At 46.0% G+C, this 15,534-nt stretch overlaps 1 protein-coding gene across 2 annotated transcripts in view; it reads right to left on the bottom strand.

Annotated features, from left to right (window-relative positions):
* Positions 1–8,299, bottom strand: part of ARK2N (arkadia (RNF111) N-terminal like PKA signaling regulator 2N) — a 44,132-nt gene extending 35,833 nt beyond the window's left edge. The window contains exon 1 of one of the 2 annotated variants that reach the window (XM_077790096.1): positions 8,150–8,299. The gene's annotated coding sequence lies outside the window, so the exon portion shown is untranslated. The remainder of the gene's footprint in view (positions 1–8,149) is intronic. The other variant, XM_021538906.2, reaches the window with a different exon arrangement.
* Positions 8,300–15,534: the final 7,235 nt, after the last annotated feature.

Below are 15,534 nucleotides of genomic sequence, written 5' to 3'. Positions count from 1 at the left end.
AAGATACCACACATTCCTTTTCATTTTCTTTTAAGTCTCACACTAACCAATGCATTTAAAACAAGTGAAGTGAGACCAGCTCTCAGTCAATTTAAGTCAAGATAGTTGACTCAGCTCTGTGTGGATGTTCGTGCATGATGCTCCACGGCAGAATTTTCATAACACTGAGCCACCCCCACAGGGATACTGTGTAATTTATGCTCCTTTGAAAATGCTGCCCTAAAGCTGACTCACTGGCATGCGATTCTACCTAAGGCACATTTCTGGGAGTGGAGCTGGATCTTTATCAGATGATTCACAAATCAGGCCTGGTAGCAGTCCCAAAGAATAGGACCCTTTGGAACAGATAGGGTAAGAGAATTGCAGTACAAAACAAAAGAAAAAAGGATTAAACTAATTCTGTGTTTCAACTGGTTTTGCATAAATAAATGCAGGTTAAAAACAGGCTGCTCCTACTGAGTGCTCAACAGGCTGCATATACAAAATTCTGAAGCCTGAATACAAATTATAACTGTATGTGTTAATACAAAGCTTTGCAGAGCATCCTTTGTGATCTTGAAAAGCCACATTTTTTTATACTACATAAGAATTAAGACTGCATATTTAACTAGAGGCTTTTGTATTGTAATGCTTAATGCACATATTCTGCCTCTTTCAAAGGATAGGCAAGTAACAGCTAAGGTTTATTTCACAACTGCACACACAGGCTTCCATAAACATTCACCAACTGCACTTGGAACTCCACAACAAAAGTCTACAAAGCTCTGTACTCTAAAACTTAGAGGGGGCATATTGTTATTCCTATCTGTTGCTAAAACTTTAGGTGACTCATACATTTTTCTTTCAATAAAAAAAGTGGCAGAAATCAACACAACACAAGTTCCCTTTTCTCTCTGCTACACATTAGTTTGCAGGAGATCACCCTACAGAGGATCATCACAGAGATGGACCATCTTGTTCTAAGATACCGAGTTTCACAGGTTTTCCCACTTTACCTATCAATTTCTTTTTCTTGAACGAAATGGGTTCTGTGCTTCCCCACTACATACTAACAGATGTCCTAAAGAAACATTGGTCTATTGTTCTACCATGATAAAAGTAATGCTCACAAAAAAGCCACATTTTGAATTGCTTGGGTACCACGTAACAAATTAATCCTGATTTTCAGAGCAGAAGTTAGGAACATTTACCTGAGTTATACTGAAAGTAATCAACATGGTGTCATTTGCCAACTGGTAGATCAGGACAACTGCAATGTAACTTCAAAGTAGTAAATACATCTCAGCAGTGCCATCTTCACAGAATGATAAAGGTTAGAAAATACCTCTAAAATCATCAAGTGCAACCTTCAACCCAGCACCAGCACCATGTTCACCACTAAACCATGTCCTCAAGTGCCACATTCCACAGCAATTTTCCAGCATCTCCACATCTCCCCAGAAGCTCAAGGCACTGAACTAGACTCGCTGAGGGTTTAGGACAGCCCTTAACAAAGACAAGTTATGAAATACTAAGTAACTCTACAGTTTGTAAATATTTTATGGTCAGGTGTTTTTATACATCTTTGCCATGATAAAAAAACAAAACTGACTCTCAGGTATTTTAAAGTTTCAAATGGTTTAACTCAACACCAGTGAATGTTTTTTCCATGAGGTATAGGGCAGTAAGATATCTATTCTATGGTCTGATCATCAGAAGACACATCCAAATTCTACAGAAGGACTGAAAGGGAGCTGCAAGCCCAACAAGCACTGATCTCAAATTATTTTCCTATCCATGTAGCTACTCATAGTATTCACATGCTTCTTTAATTCTTGAGCTAGTAGTATCAAATCTAAATACTGCAATAGAGATTTACAGGAGGTATACCACAGAAAAATAAATTGTATCAGTACACTAAAGTCATGTGGCATTTAAATTATGAAATTTAACAGCTGTTGGGATGTTTTTGATGCCAAATGACCTGTACCAAGAGGTGCCAGTTGATTTCAGCATCCACCAGATTGCTAATGATCACAGTGCAGTCTCTACATGTCCAAAGCGTTCCCAAAAGAACAAAGGATTCAAATCACAGGTCTCAGTACGAAGCAAACACAGGTTGGTTCAACAAATGAACAGAAACAACTTTGGATATTTAAAAAAGAAGAACAGACTGTGGCAAAAGCCAGTCAGGTGTGTGATAACCAAAAATGCCTCTAGCATGGGCATTACTATCTTTCTACAGTATTTACTTCCAGTTGGCAGAGAAGAAATTTGAGCCCTACTTCAAGAGAACAACAGACAGACCAAAACGCAGACATTTCTCTCCCACAACACACAAAAGACTCTGCATGTATTTGACTGCAGAAATCAAATAACAGTATGTAAGAAGATACTGAGTTACCAGCTACATAAAGAGAAAAAGAAAATTAAAAGACAGTTTTCAGTAGAACCATGCAAGCAAGTACTGACAAGAGAAAAAAAAAATTAAAAAACCAAACATTAACCTCCTCTTTCCCTCCCTCCCCAGAAAAAAACGCAAACCAAACAATCCTTAAAATGTATCTTTTACCCCAAAACTACTTCTTAAATTATTATTCCTGTTTAGGAAAAAGTGGCTCAGCTGGCAGAACTAATGGTTAGCAACAGAAAACAAACTATATAAACAGCTTTCCCAGTAAAAGGGGAAATGGAAGAAGAAAACCAAAAGAGCATGGAGCCTGGATTATCAATTCAACCTCATTCCATTAATTCAACACAGCCTTATTGCTGCTGGAGCTTGGAGAGCTCCATATAGACAAACAATGACATCCACTACAGATGTTAAACAGTAAAAAAACCATTTTGTTTTTGTAAAACAAACCATGGAAATCAGGTGTTTGTTATCAAATTCAATGTAAGCTGAGGTGAGGCTTTTAAGTAATTATTGGGGGCTTATGAAGGTAACCCTGGCAAGATAGTCAATAAACTTCCTTAGCTTAGTTTTACTCAACAATTCTTGGATTTTCTTTATTACAGTGAGTGGATCCAAAATCTGTATTTTGCATTTAAGATGATTTGCTAACAACAATAAGTGGAGCCATGAAAAATAAAACTTCACCTTGAAGGCTTTCAAGACACAATACTCAAAGAAATACATGGGGTTTTTTTAACTCGTCACAGATTCTGCACAGTGCTACCAAAAGGTGTTATCTCCTCTGGACAAACCTTACTTATTGGCAACAGAAATTGCACTGATGGGGTCACAGGCACCACTACCCAAAAGACCACTTTCCTACAAGGGCAACTTCATTTCCAAAAGACTTCTCACCAAACAGGATGAGGATCCCACAAGCATTTCACCAACTTCCTTCACTAGGAGACAGCTTTTAAATCATTGCATTTCCAACCACAAGCACAAAGAATTAGTAGACAACATTGTTGATCCATTCTTTACCAAGATTTTTTCCCAAAATTGCCAGATTAATTAGAAATGTTTTTCTAGCAAGATCTGGCATTCCAAGAGAGTATGAACCAGGAGAATGAGCTGAGAAGCCAGCTGACGAGAAAGCCAAATTCCAAGAGAACAGCACTGGTTCAGCCCCACCTTGCTATCAGGATACTTGATTTTTGTTTTTTTTCTTCAACTGTTTGAGCATCAGCTTCACAATAGAACTACTGAAATGCAATGGTCCCAGTGGAAAACAAATTACTAAAATGGTAATTGTTTCATCATGCAGACAAATGATATTATAAAGCCTGGCTTTTAGCTATTCCTAGCTCTGTTACTGTGAGTCACTTAGCCTCTACCGATGTTGGATGAATGGAACTGAAATCTGCCTTCCCTAAAATAAGTTGCGAAATACTAACCATCAAGGATCATGAAATGAGACAGTAGAGCAAAGACATAGCAAGAGTAACAATCAAGGTCTGGGTTTTCCTGTTCATTTTCAGGAAATTTTGAAGCATCACACAGAAGAGCATCTTGCAGGACACTGCAGAATCCTCACTATAATGTCAAATCCATGATCTACACACAAAGAAACAAGAATGCTAGCTTGAAGGAGTCTTCAAATACCTACATTTACTTTAAAAGTGACCACCTGTTCCACTTACGAATCAAAAGTTGTAAGACTGAGTATTAACAGCTTCTAAGCTGTTTTCTTGGAGATCAAATATCACAAGGCACAGTAAAGCTGAAGCCTGTACACTATTCTGCTACTCAGATAATTTATGAGGATTGGAGAGACAGACTATGTGGTCAAATTGATACAAAACCCCTGAACACCTTCTTAAATAATAAGGGGTATAAGGTGAATCATTCTGAACATAAAGCTGACAAACTTCATGACCACAGGCAAGTTACTCGACCTCCTGGAGCATCTGACACAGTGTCACTGCAACACCTGCACTGCTGAGCTGTATCTCATTTCCAGTCCTGTGTGAGTAACTCCTGTGTACCCCAGCTGCAGGGAGCCAGTCACATCCACGGAGAAACTGTTACAAGCTCCATTCAAGCTGATCAGACACAGCGAGAGGCAACACTAATGACTGGGAATGGACAAACACAGATTTAAATTTGAATCCTTAAACAGTAACACCGAGTAAGTGATGAGGTATCAATCATTCAGCTTAGCTCAGAGTTGGACTATGTCCATCAGAGAAGGCAACAGCACAGGCTAATGTTTACACTATATGCACGTTTTGATTTACAATCCCTTTCATCCAGTTCTTTTTGCTCAAAATTGCACATTTGTGGGATGTTGTGTTCTAAACGTCAAATTGCAGACCGAGAAATGCATTATGCATTAAAAACCCGGAACAAAGATGTGACAGAAAGTACTACTTCTGTAGTGATTTGTGTTGTCCAGCTTGACTGCAATTAACATCTACTTCCATAGAGTCCAGTATCTTAAGTTTGGCCGCTCCTGAGTTAGAGTGATAAAGGCTGAACTCCAATTCATGTGATGAACATTTATTTTGGCTTTGGAAAACCAAAAGTTGTTTCCTTTCCACATAAGGTCATCTCGGAGTATCGACACACACTGTACCACACTTAATCTCAGAGCTCTTTCCCAGCACTGTGCCTGTCCCTCTCTCCCAGTGCTGCTTCATTTCCAGCTCCCGTCACCACCAATAATGTTCAAGCCAGCAAAAATATTCAAGTTTTCAGAGTACAAGTTACACACTGGCAATTGTGGTATTTAAATATTTTACTTTGATCTAGTAAATACGTTATCAAATCTGCTGCTCGGTTTCTGTCAATGGTTGCAGTTTTCTAAGCCATTCTATGAACTGCAAATTAAAACACAGAAGCTGAGATTGACCACAGACCCAATTCTGCCAAAAAGTACCACAAACACAAGAAGTTTGAAATGTTATAGACAAGTATGCGTAGCTTGCTTGAAACTATTTACTCATTTGAAAAATTTTCCAAAGCTTTCATATCGCTAGATAATTGGTGGTATTTTGATCAGAGGGTAACCAGAGAGTTGGATCACTCAGTGTGCAGCCCCTTCCCCTTGTGGTATGTAGAGACCCTCCTACCTCATTAACAGATGTTTCAGGGAGATGTTGATGTACAGGCAGGACAAAGATGGTACATACATCCTTGGTGGTGCAGGGAGTTGATGTGATAATATACAAGGGAAAGGGAAGAAAGGGAACAGGATCCAGGCAAAGAATCCTGCATTTTAGGTAAATATACAGCAAGGAGAAGGAGGTCAGGACAGCCAAGGCAATTATTTCTTGATGCTCTGATTGAGTTACACCAACTTATCTCCCTAATGTTTGATGTTCAAACCCTCTCAAGATAATCCATATTTACTCTTTGTTCACTCAACCTTAACTTACCCCATTAATCCCATCCCCTCCACAGTGCCCATTTGTCAAAGGCACCCAAACATCCTTCCTACCTCCTCTTTATCAGCTAGAGAAGGGCAACATTTTCAGTGCGCTGTGACTGTTCTCAACTGCCTTGTGGGAGGTTTCAAGGCTGTTTCCCTTCCCTCCACAGCACCCAGCTTAAGGCACCCACTCCTGGTTTGTTCTCTGTGATTCCCTCCAAGCAGGCAGAGATAGCCAGGCTACACTGCCACACATGTCACACATCAGGATGTGTAAGGCCACCACAGCCCTCCCTCCTCCCTGACTTCCCATTACACCTCTTCAGCACACCAACCAGCAACTGGGCTGGAGAGCAAAGAGAAACAGTTGACATAGTGTAATTAAAAAATTCGAGTGTTTCATTAATCAGAACTGTTACCCTCATGTACTCAAGCAGAAATACCAGCTGCCCCGACTCACACACTGCTTTCCATCACCTGCTGTGTCTCTGCCTTTGATTCCCCAGACAGAGCACCAGCCTCTGCTAAGCCAGAACCACAGAAAACTGTTTATATTGGCTTTCAGTAGCCACATAACCACCCTTTTTGGAGTTTGCCTGGACAGCACCAGCCTTCTCTAGATCACTGGAGAAAAACACTCAGAAAATTACTCTTAAGAGCAACTGCGGCTGGACAGATGAATTCCCCCACACTTCCTCTCACTGATTTCCTACCAGATATCTCTCTCTATATATAAATATATATGTGTATATATATGGGGGGACATCAGGGTTTAGCAAAGACATGACAAGCACCTCACTGTTCTCCTGAGACTTTGCTACAGACCTATTTCCTCCACAGAGGTCACGATTCCCTCCTCCAGGGCAGCAGGGAAAGCTGTGCTGCCCTGACTGCCTGGCTCCCAGCACGTGTACCACAGAAGCAGCAATTACAGGTGGTAGCTGGAGCAAGAGAACCACAGGGTGGAGAGCTCAAAAGAGCACCACACTCAGATTCCACCTCAAGGTCATACACTGTGTTTTTAATAGACTTAAGTAACTTAGCATGCTTTAAGAGAAACATTTTAAATGTAGCATTTGCTTCCTGTTCCAAGGAACATTACTGTTTGTACTTAAATTTTTAGCTTGGAGAGTGGAAATAGTACAGCCCTTGCCTGTAAGAAGCTATTACTCTGTCTGATGCTTGACAAGTACCAGAGAATATCAAAAACCTAATAAAATCTCTGGGAAGAGGAATGAAAAGAAATTTTACATTCTTTAAGGGATGCTCAAGGGTTCAAAGATTTACTTACTCATTTACTTTTAAAAGCTAGAATTACTTGTCAGGGAAACCAAAAGTCAAACAGGACTGACTTTTGCCATCTTGACACACAAGTTTTTTTTAAGCTTTTTAAGTGTTGTTGGGTACTTTGCGCTGGTTTAAAGTGCACAGCTAGTTACAACCATGACCTAGCTTAACTAAGTTATTACAGTTATAGATTCACCAAGGTACTGATAAACTTTGAAGAAAGTTGCCTTGCTAGACAGTTAACAAACTAGAACATAAATACACTTTGATGCTGCTTAACAAAGGTGGAAGCAATGCAACCCCAAAAATAAATTTTAAAATTTAAAAAAAATAGACAAAGAAATCAATACAAGTCTTTCAGAAAGTGGCCTTTGTTGTCCAATAACCTCCAGGCAAAGAAAGTTCCAGAAGTGGAAGCGGGGAAATAGTTAAAACATTACGACTCTGCTCAGTCCATCTTATTTTCGCATTTAAAAAGGAACCAGTAGCACAGTTTTATATTCCCCTCGGATGGCTGTGTGGCTCGGAGCCACATCTGCAACCCATTAGATGTCAGCAGCACAAGGGGAACCCTTGTGCTAGATATGCAACGAGCAACTTGAGCGTCCTTCTCATACAAAACACATTTTCCCACCAGAGGAACACACTACCCAAGGTAAACAAAGACGCAAAGAAAACCCTGGAGAAGCGCACAACTGGGGCCTCTGCACCCCTTGTTTTTCCAAGGGTTACTCTCCAACAGCTCACACGAATTCAAAAGTCGTTGCAGGAAGAGCAAAAGGGGAAAAAAACAAAAACAAAACCAAAAAAACCCCAACAGGTTACAGAAGCGCCGGGAAAGACAAAGCGCCCCCGAGTCGCTCCGCCGCTCTCGGGGGTGCTGCGGCGCCGCGGAGCGCGGGCAGCGGAGGGCAGGGGCTGCGGCGGGGGCAGGCGGCGCGGCGGCGGCACGGGACCGTCCCGGAGCGGCGCAGCCCCGCCCGCGCCCCGGCCGCCGGGCCGGGACCGCCCCTCCCCGCGGCGCCGGGCCGCCCCCCGCCCGCACGGCACGCGCTCACCTGGGCGAGGCTGGGCCCCTCGCGGCCTCCCCGGCGGGGGCAGCGGCCAGGGCATGGGCGGCCGGAGGAGCCGGAGCCGCGAGAGCAGCCGGAGCGGCCGGGAAGCGCCGGGAAGCGCCGGGAATGTCACCGGGGCCGCCGCGCCGTCACTTCCGCCCGCCGCGCCGAGCGCCCCCGCGGCCGCCCGCGCCGCACAGCGACCCCGCGCGGCCGGAGCGGGAACGGCGGGAGCGCCGCCAGCCCCGGGGCTGCGGGACGGCCCCGGCGCGGCCCCGTGTGCCCGTGTGCCCGTGTCCCCGTGTGCCTGTGTCCCTGTGTCCCTGTGTCCCCGTGTGCCCGTGTGCCCGTGTCCCCGTGTGCCTGTGACTCTGTGTGCCTGTGTCCCTGTGTCCCCGTGTGCCCGTGTCCCCGTGTGCCCGTGTGCCCGTGTGCCCCTGTCCCTGTGTCCCTGTGTCCCCGTGTGCCCGTGTGCCCGTGTCCCCGTGTGCCTGTGACTCTGTGTCCCTGTGTCCCCGTGTGCCCGTGTCCCCGTGTGCCTGTGTCCCTGTGTGCCCGTGTCCCTGTGTCCCTGTGTCCCTGTGTCCCCGTGTCCCCGTGTGCCTGTGTCCCTGTGTGCCCGTGTCCCTGTGTCCCTGTGTCCCCGTGTCCCCGTGTGCCTGTGTCCCTGTGTGCCCGTGTCCCTGTGTCCCTGTGTCCCCGTGTGCCCGTGTCCCCGTGTGCCTGTGTCCCTGTGTGCCCGTGTCCCTGTGTCCCTGTGTCCCCGTGTCCCCGTGTGCCCGTGTCCCCGTGTGCCTGTGTCCCTGTGTCCCCGTGTCCCCGTGTGCCCGTGTGCCCGTGTGCCCGTGTGCCTGTGTGCCCGTGTGCCCGTGTGCCCGTGTCCCTGTGTCCCTGTGTCCCTGTGTCCCTGTGTCCCCGTGTGCCCGTGTCCCCGTGTGCCTGTGACTCTGTATGCCTGTGTCCCTGTGTGCCCGTGTCCCTGTGTCCCTGTGTCCCTGTGTCCCTGTGTCCCCGTGTGCCCGTGTCCCCGTGTGCCTGTGTCCCTGTGTGCCCGTGTCCCTGTGTCCCTGTGTCCCCGTGTGCCCGTGTCCCCGTGTGCCTGTGTCCCTGTGTGCCCGTGTCCCTGTGTCCCTGTGTCCCTGTGTGCCTGTGACTTGTGCCCCTGCCCCCTTATGCCTGTGACTCTGTGTCCCTGTGCCCCTGCCCTCATGTGCCTGTGACTCTGTGTGCTTGTGCCCCCGTGACTCTGTGTCCCTGTGCCCCTGTCCCTGTGTCCCTGTGTCTCTATGCCCCTGTATCTCTGTCCCCGTGTCCGTGTCACCGTGTCCCTGTCGTCATGTACTTTTGTCTCTATGTCTCTGTAGCCCTGTCCCCGTGTCCCTGTGTCTCTCTCTCCCCATGCCCCTACCCCCATGTCCATGTCCCTGTCCTCCTTTGTCCCTCAGTCCCTGTGTCCCTATCCCTGTGTCTCTATATCTCTATGTCCCTGTATCCCTATGTCCGTCCCTGTGTCCCTGAGTCCCCATTTCCCTGTGTCCTTGCCCCCATGTCTGTGTCCCTGTCCCTCCGTCCCTCTGTTCCTGTCCCCTTGTACCTGTGTCCCTTGGTTCCTGTCCCCATGTGCCTGTATTCCTGTGTTTCTACGTCACTGTACACCTGTCACCATGTCCCTGTCCCCATGTCCCTGTGTCCTTGTATCCCTATGTCTGTGTCCTGGGGTCCCCGTTTCCATGTGTCCCCATGCTCCTGCCCCCATGTCTGTCCCTCTGTCCCCATGTCCCTGTCCCCTTGTCCCCAGGACCCTGTCCCCGTGTGCCTGTATCCCTGTGTCACTATGTTCCTGTGTCCCTGCCCCTGTGTGCCTGTGTCCCTGTGTCTCTATGTCCCTGTGTCCCTGTGTCTCTATGTCCCTGTATCCCTGTCCCCATGTCCCCATCCCCGTCTTCCTGTAAGCCTGTGTCTTTATATCCCTATGTCCCCGTGTCCCTGTTCCTAGGCTCATGTGCCTGTGTCCCTGACCCTCTGCAACTGTGTCTCTGCATCCCTGTGTCCTTGTGTCCCTATGTCCCTTCCTCATGTACCCCTGACCCTATTTCCCTGTCCCTGTGTGTGCCTATGTCCCTGTATCTCTATGTCCTTGCAGCTCCATGTCCCTGCGTCTCTGGGTCCCTGTGTCCCTATGTCATGTCCTGGTGTCCCCATGTCCCTGTTTGCATATGTGCCTGTGTCCCTGTGTGCCCATATCCCTGTGTGCCTGTGTCCCCTTGCTACAGTCTCTATGTCTCTGTCTCTGTATCTGTGTCCCTATGTGCTTGTGTCCCTGTGTCAGTGGGCTTCTATCACCATTCCTGTGTCACTGGGTCACTGTCACTGTGTGCCTGTGCCCCTGCTCCTGTATCAGTGTCACTGTGTCCCTGTCCACCTATGTCCAAGTTCCTAGTCACTGTCCCTGTTTCACCAGCCTTGTGTCCCTGTGTCACTGTCAGTGTACCTGTCACTATCACTGTCCCTGTCACTGTCACTATGTCCCTGTCCCTATCATTGTCCCTTGTCACTGACTCTGTCCCTGTCAGACATATCCCCCAGCACCCCTCACACACTCCGAATACGTTCTCCCTTCGATACCAATCATGGCAATCCTGCACTCCTTGAGACCACAGAATCCCGGGATCTTTGGTTTTGGAAGGCACCTCTGTAGATCCCGAGCCCCGAGGGCTGTGGGGGGGGAAGCGTGTGGTGTAATCAGAGCGACTTAGTAATGCCCTCTTTAATCATTGTAATGCCCTCGTTAAACACCGTCCCGGTGTTTCTGCATCCCGCGGCGTGTCCTGCACAGCTGCAGGCGTCATCCCTGAGACTCGGAAACGTGGCAGGAAATAATTCCAGCAAGGTCCGTAAGTCCTGATATGTTGGGAACACCTGGGAGATTCGGAAGTTAAGCATTCACCGTAGAGCTGCTCATGGCACAGACTCAGTCCCAGAGCCGATAGCAAGGAAATGTGTGAGAAGTCTACCCGCACCACCACCCAAATCGTGGGCATGGACTCAGGAAAAAGAGGCATCATGCCACCTCAGAAGCATTTATCATATTAGGAGAGATTAAGAGATTTAGCTAGAAGCAGAACCACACATTCAGGGATCCACAATTATTTTTTAAACCAGTACTTTGTGAAGTGTTTCTCACCAAATATCTAAAAGAATTTTCTCGTCAAGGAAGGTGAACACATTATTTGTGGTGTCAGCATGAAGGAAAGCACTAACAAAATCTGTACTTGAGCAAATACAAAACCTTCCCCGTGTTGGGCTGCAGGCAGAATCCAGAGCCTGCTCTGATTTCCTGCATGGCTTGAATCAATAGCTTTCACCACCCAACAGCTGCTTCTGGAGGGGAAAAACATTCAGAACTTGTATTTCCAGGAGGGGGGAACACATCCAGAACCTGTATTTCTAGGGAATAATGTGCTTTGGCAGCACAGCTCCTGAAAGACACCTAGAGGACACCACATAGCTCTCAGGCATTGGGACACAGCAGCCGGGAACAGGCAGAGCAGTTTTGGACGGAGTACAGGAAAGCATAAGGATAGGCAAGGGCAGTGAGCATCTGCCTTGGATTTGCAGGAAGAGTGGTACATGGGAAAAAGCTCCAAGACTCCAGGGCTGAAGGAACCAGCAGGCTGGAGGCCTTACAAAAGGCAGGAAAAGGAATGCTGACTGCCCTAAGTACCACAGAATTAGTAAACTGAGTTGGGAGACACCAGACATTTGTAAATGTCTGGATGAAGCAAGTGGCATCAAGGGAGAAGGCTGGGGATACATTAATTATTTTAATGGGGTGAAATTACAGAAGGGCATGTCTAAGCTGAGAATCCATGTGGAAAGCTTTTAAATGGAGAACCACAGGTTGGAAAAACAATCTCCCTAAGGGGAGTCGTGAAAGCTTTATTGCCTGAGATTTTAAATGACAGATTAGGGGAAATACCAAGGGACTCATTCTGAAACTTCAGGGAGATTGCACTGAAAGATTAAGAAGGGAAGAGGAAAGGCTGGAGGTGGTGCTGGCTCCAGGAATTTTGGGAGTACAGCCCAGCACATCTTCTAGGCTCCTCTGGCTCCATGTTATCATTCTTTGACTGTATCTGCCAGGAGTGCAATGATTTCAGTGTTAGTTACCGGACAAGGACGTGATAGGAACTCATCAGCCAGGAATAAACATGATTGAGCAAAGGGAATCTCAGTCCTTCCCCAAGGACAATGGGAGGAAATCAACTTAGTCCTGGAGTGTGACCTTGAGCCACATTCTCTTATGAAAGTAAACCCTGCTCCCTTCTCTTTCCCCAGCCCCAGACCTAAAGTTTCCCTCCACCTCCAGGCTATAGAATGACTTTTCAAGAGCTCATCTCAGAGGCATCCATAGACACATTACTAAGCATCCTCTGCAAAGGAAGCTTCACCTTCCAAGCAATATTTAAACAACACCATTTTCCAAGTCTCTGAAATCCCAGGTGTGGTGCTGAGAACCAGCCAAGCCATCCCCCTGCTGCTCTGGAGGTCACCCAGGCTCCCCTGCAGCACAGTAGTGGCCAAACAGAAACCATGGAAAAGGTGTCCAGAACACCATGGTGTTCATCCACCCCCAAGGAACAGCCAGAGTCTCCTTGGCATGGAAAAGAAATAAAATATTTCCTCACTGCTAGGTTTTATCAGCCAACATAATCTAATTAACCAGCACAGCTGTTTCATTAGCATTAGAGACATATTTATCAAGGGGCTAGAGGAAGCATTTATTAGATTAGTTTGCACTTTTGGAGTTGCTGGATGTTTTTTACTAGAGTTTATGCAGTTCAGGACAGTGCAGTGCTGAAGGACTTCAAGGGAGAGAGAGGCAGCTCCATGTCCTTCCATGTAGGTGGTACCTGGCAAAGACGGTAATCATACACACTCTCATTGGTAAAAGCCTCTGCTTACTCACATGGGGTATTTTTCTCTAGAATAAATATTTGTGATTTGGAGAAGGAGAAACACAGCATAGTGCTGAAATTCTTTAGAGAAGTGAGCATTTAACAAAATAAGTAATGTTTCTGAAGCTACTAACAAGCTACTAAGCGACTGCTTGCTTGCAGGCAAAGTGAAGAATTTCCTGCAAGGTCACAGAGACTAGGATCACTATTGTTTCACTGCTGACCATGTACTTCAAAAATTCAAATAATAGCTTAGAAATACAAAACATTTCCCAGACCTCTATGACCTATTCATTTCTAAATTTGAAGCATCTTTTACACACTTACCATTTGACACATAAAAGTTTGCTTATAAGTACCCAAAACAGCATTGAGGATCAAAGTACTTGGAGTGTTTTACTGGAGGTGTTACCAAATGCAACCGGCTCACTTTTAAAATTAATATTGAAACTAAATGGTTTTAGTTATTTTTAATTAAAGACCAAAGGACTTATATAAATGAAAGGAGATTTTTGAATAGTTTCAGTCAAAGGAAGACTGGAAGGAACAACAACAGTCAGAGGAAGACTGGAAAGGAACCACAATGAAATGTTTGCAACAGATGGAGTATTTCTATAGAACTAGCCAAAATATACAGCTAAATGAGATTCCAGCCCCACCTCTTGATTCAATGCATTTAAAGTAAAAAGATATATATGTCAGCTTAGAGGCCCTAAATTTGCCTGATGGATTCTGTATTTCTCTAGCATTGCATTTTAATTATTCTGAGTTTAGTATCTGAATGTTTTCTTTTAAATAGATTTACAATACTATGCTAGTCTGCAGATGATTTTTTTTTCCCTAAAGGAGTTATTATTTTGCATATTGGCCTGGTGAGAACAGTATGTCAATTTTGGTAAAATGTGTATGAGTTTTTGCTTGAGGCTGATCCCCATTTTTCACATCTAGTTCATAATTTTAATGACTTTTTGTGTGTGTGTTTTTGGTGGGGTTTTTTATTTTTTTTTTTTCCATTTTGTTTTGTTAGGGTTTTTGGTTTTTTGTTTTTGTTTTTTCCGGGTGTAATTCCTCATGTTTTCCAGGAGGAGGAATTGAGTACACAGCAATAAAACACAAACATCTCTTGTACATCTTTGTGAAAATGGAATTTCTGCAGCTCAGCCTGGCTTTGCATCTGTTGTCATCTTGCAGGTGTTAACACAGGTGTCTCCAAAACTCAGTCCGGGAGCTCAGACTGGAGCAGCTGATGTCTTCTGCAGGGACAATGTAGCAGTGGAGGCCTCCCCAGCCTCATGTCCCTCTCAGTTGGGTGATTATTCCATATTATCCAACAGCCAAGGGTCCAGCTGGCAGCCACCCTCTGTGATTCTCATGAAAACACTCAACAGCTGCCAGGGCAGAGGGGGAAGCCCAGAATCAGAGGTTTTCTAAGCCAGCCTGGTGTGCTCCTGTCTCGGCAGGACTTCAGCAATCTGTTCCTCCTCCACCATCCCACCCCCACATGGGAAAAGCTGGTCTGTCCCAAAATACCAGAAGGAAAGGGTTCCCTCAAGGCACTCTGCCCATGTGAAACCAAAGAGCTGAGAAACCTTCCCAAAGGGCTCCACAAATCTCGTTTATTTGACTTTTCCCGATTTCCAACCAAGAGCTGGGCAGTCAGACCTGACAGCTGTCCGCTGATTTAGGCTGCATGCACTGGGGACGGCTCAGCTGTGACACATGGCGCAGATGCAGCTGCTGGGGATTTTTTTTCCTCCTTGAGTTTCCAGTACTAGGAAGCAACACGTGGCTGTGTTTGGGCAGCTCTCCAGACAGTTTGGCGCTGCTGCTCTCTAGATTCAGGCTCTTCAGGTGCTGTGAAATAGCAGCAGCTGGGGAGCGGTGCAGCTGCTCCATGGGCGCAGGGAGAACAGCCGCAGGCTGCACAACTGGTGCAGCACTTCATGATGAGGTGGAGCCATGGAAGTGCCAGAGTGCCCAGGAAATCCTCCCAAGCCTGGAGTTATGGCTACACGTGTGAGATAAAAAGTCTTCTCCTAATCTTAGCTGACTTAAGTCTTGAGGCTCTCATTAAAAATTAGGGCTGGTAGAACTCTCAAGCCCTCATCTATCCTGTCTTTGTATCCCAAAGAGTGATCAACACTCCCTCACATTTTAAACACTCGAGCAAATAATTTCTAACTTGCTTTTAAGAGCTTCCAATGATTAAGATTTCTCCATTTCCAGGCTATGACCTCCAGTGACTTACACAGGCTTTCTTGTTAGACCATTCTTTGATGTCTACTCAGCCATGTTCTGATGTCTTCCAAGATGACAACTTCTTTCCCCTACCACAACAGGAAAATCAGATTATATATTGTTCTTTCCAAGTTCAAACACCATTCCCATGGGTTTTGTGTAGGTTTTATTCGTCAGCTGTAGCTGTACCTG

The sequence above is a fragment of the Lonchura striata genome, chromosome Z (assembly GCF_046129695.1).
Source record: "Lonchura striata isolate bLonStr1 chromosome Z, bLonStr1.mat, whole genome shotgun sequence".
Lineage (NCBI taxonomy): Eukaryota > Metazoa > Chordata > Aves > Passeriformes > Estrildidae > Lonchura > Lonchura striata.
This window is presented reverse-complemented; position numbering and strand designations above follow the sequence as displayed.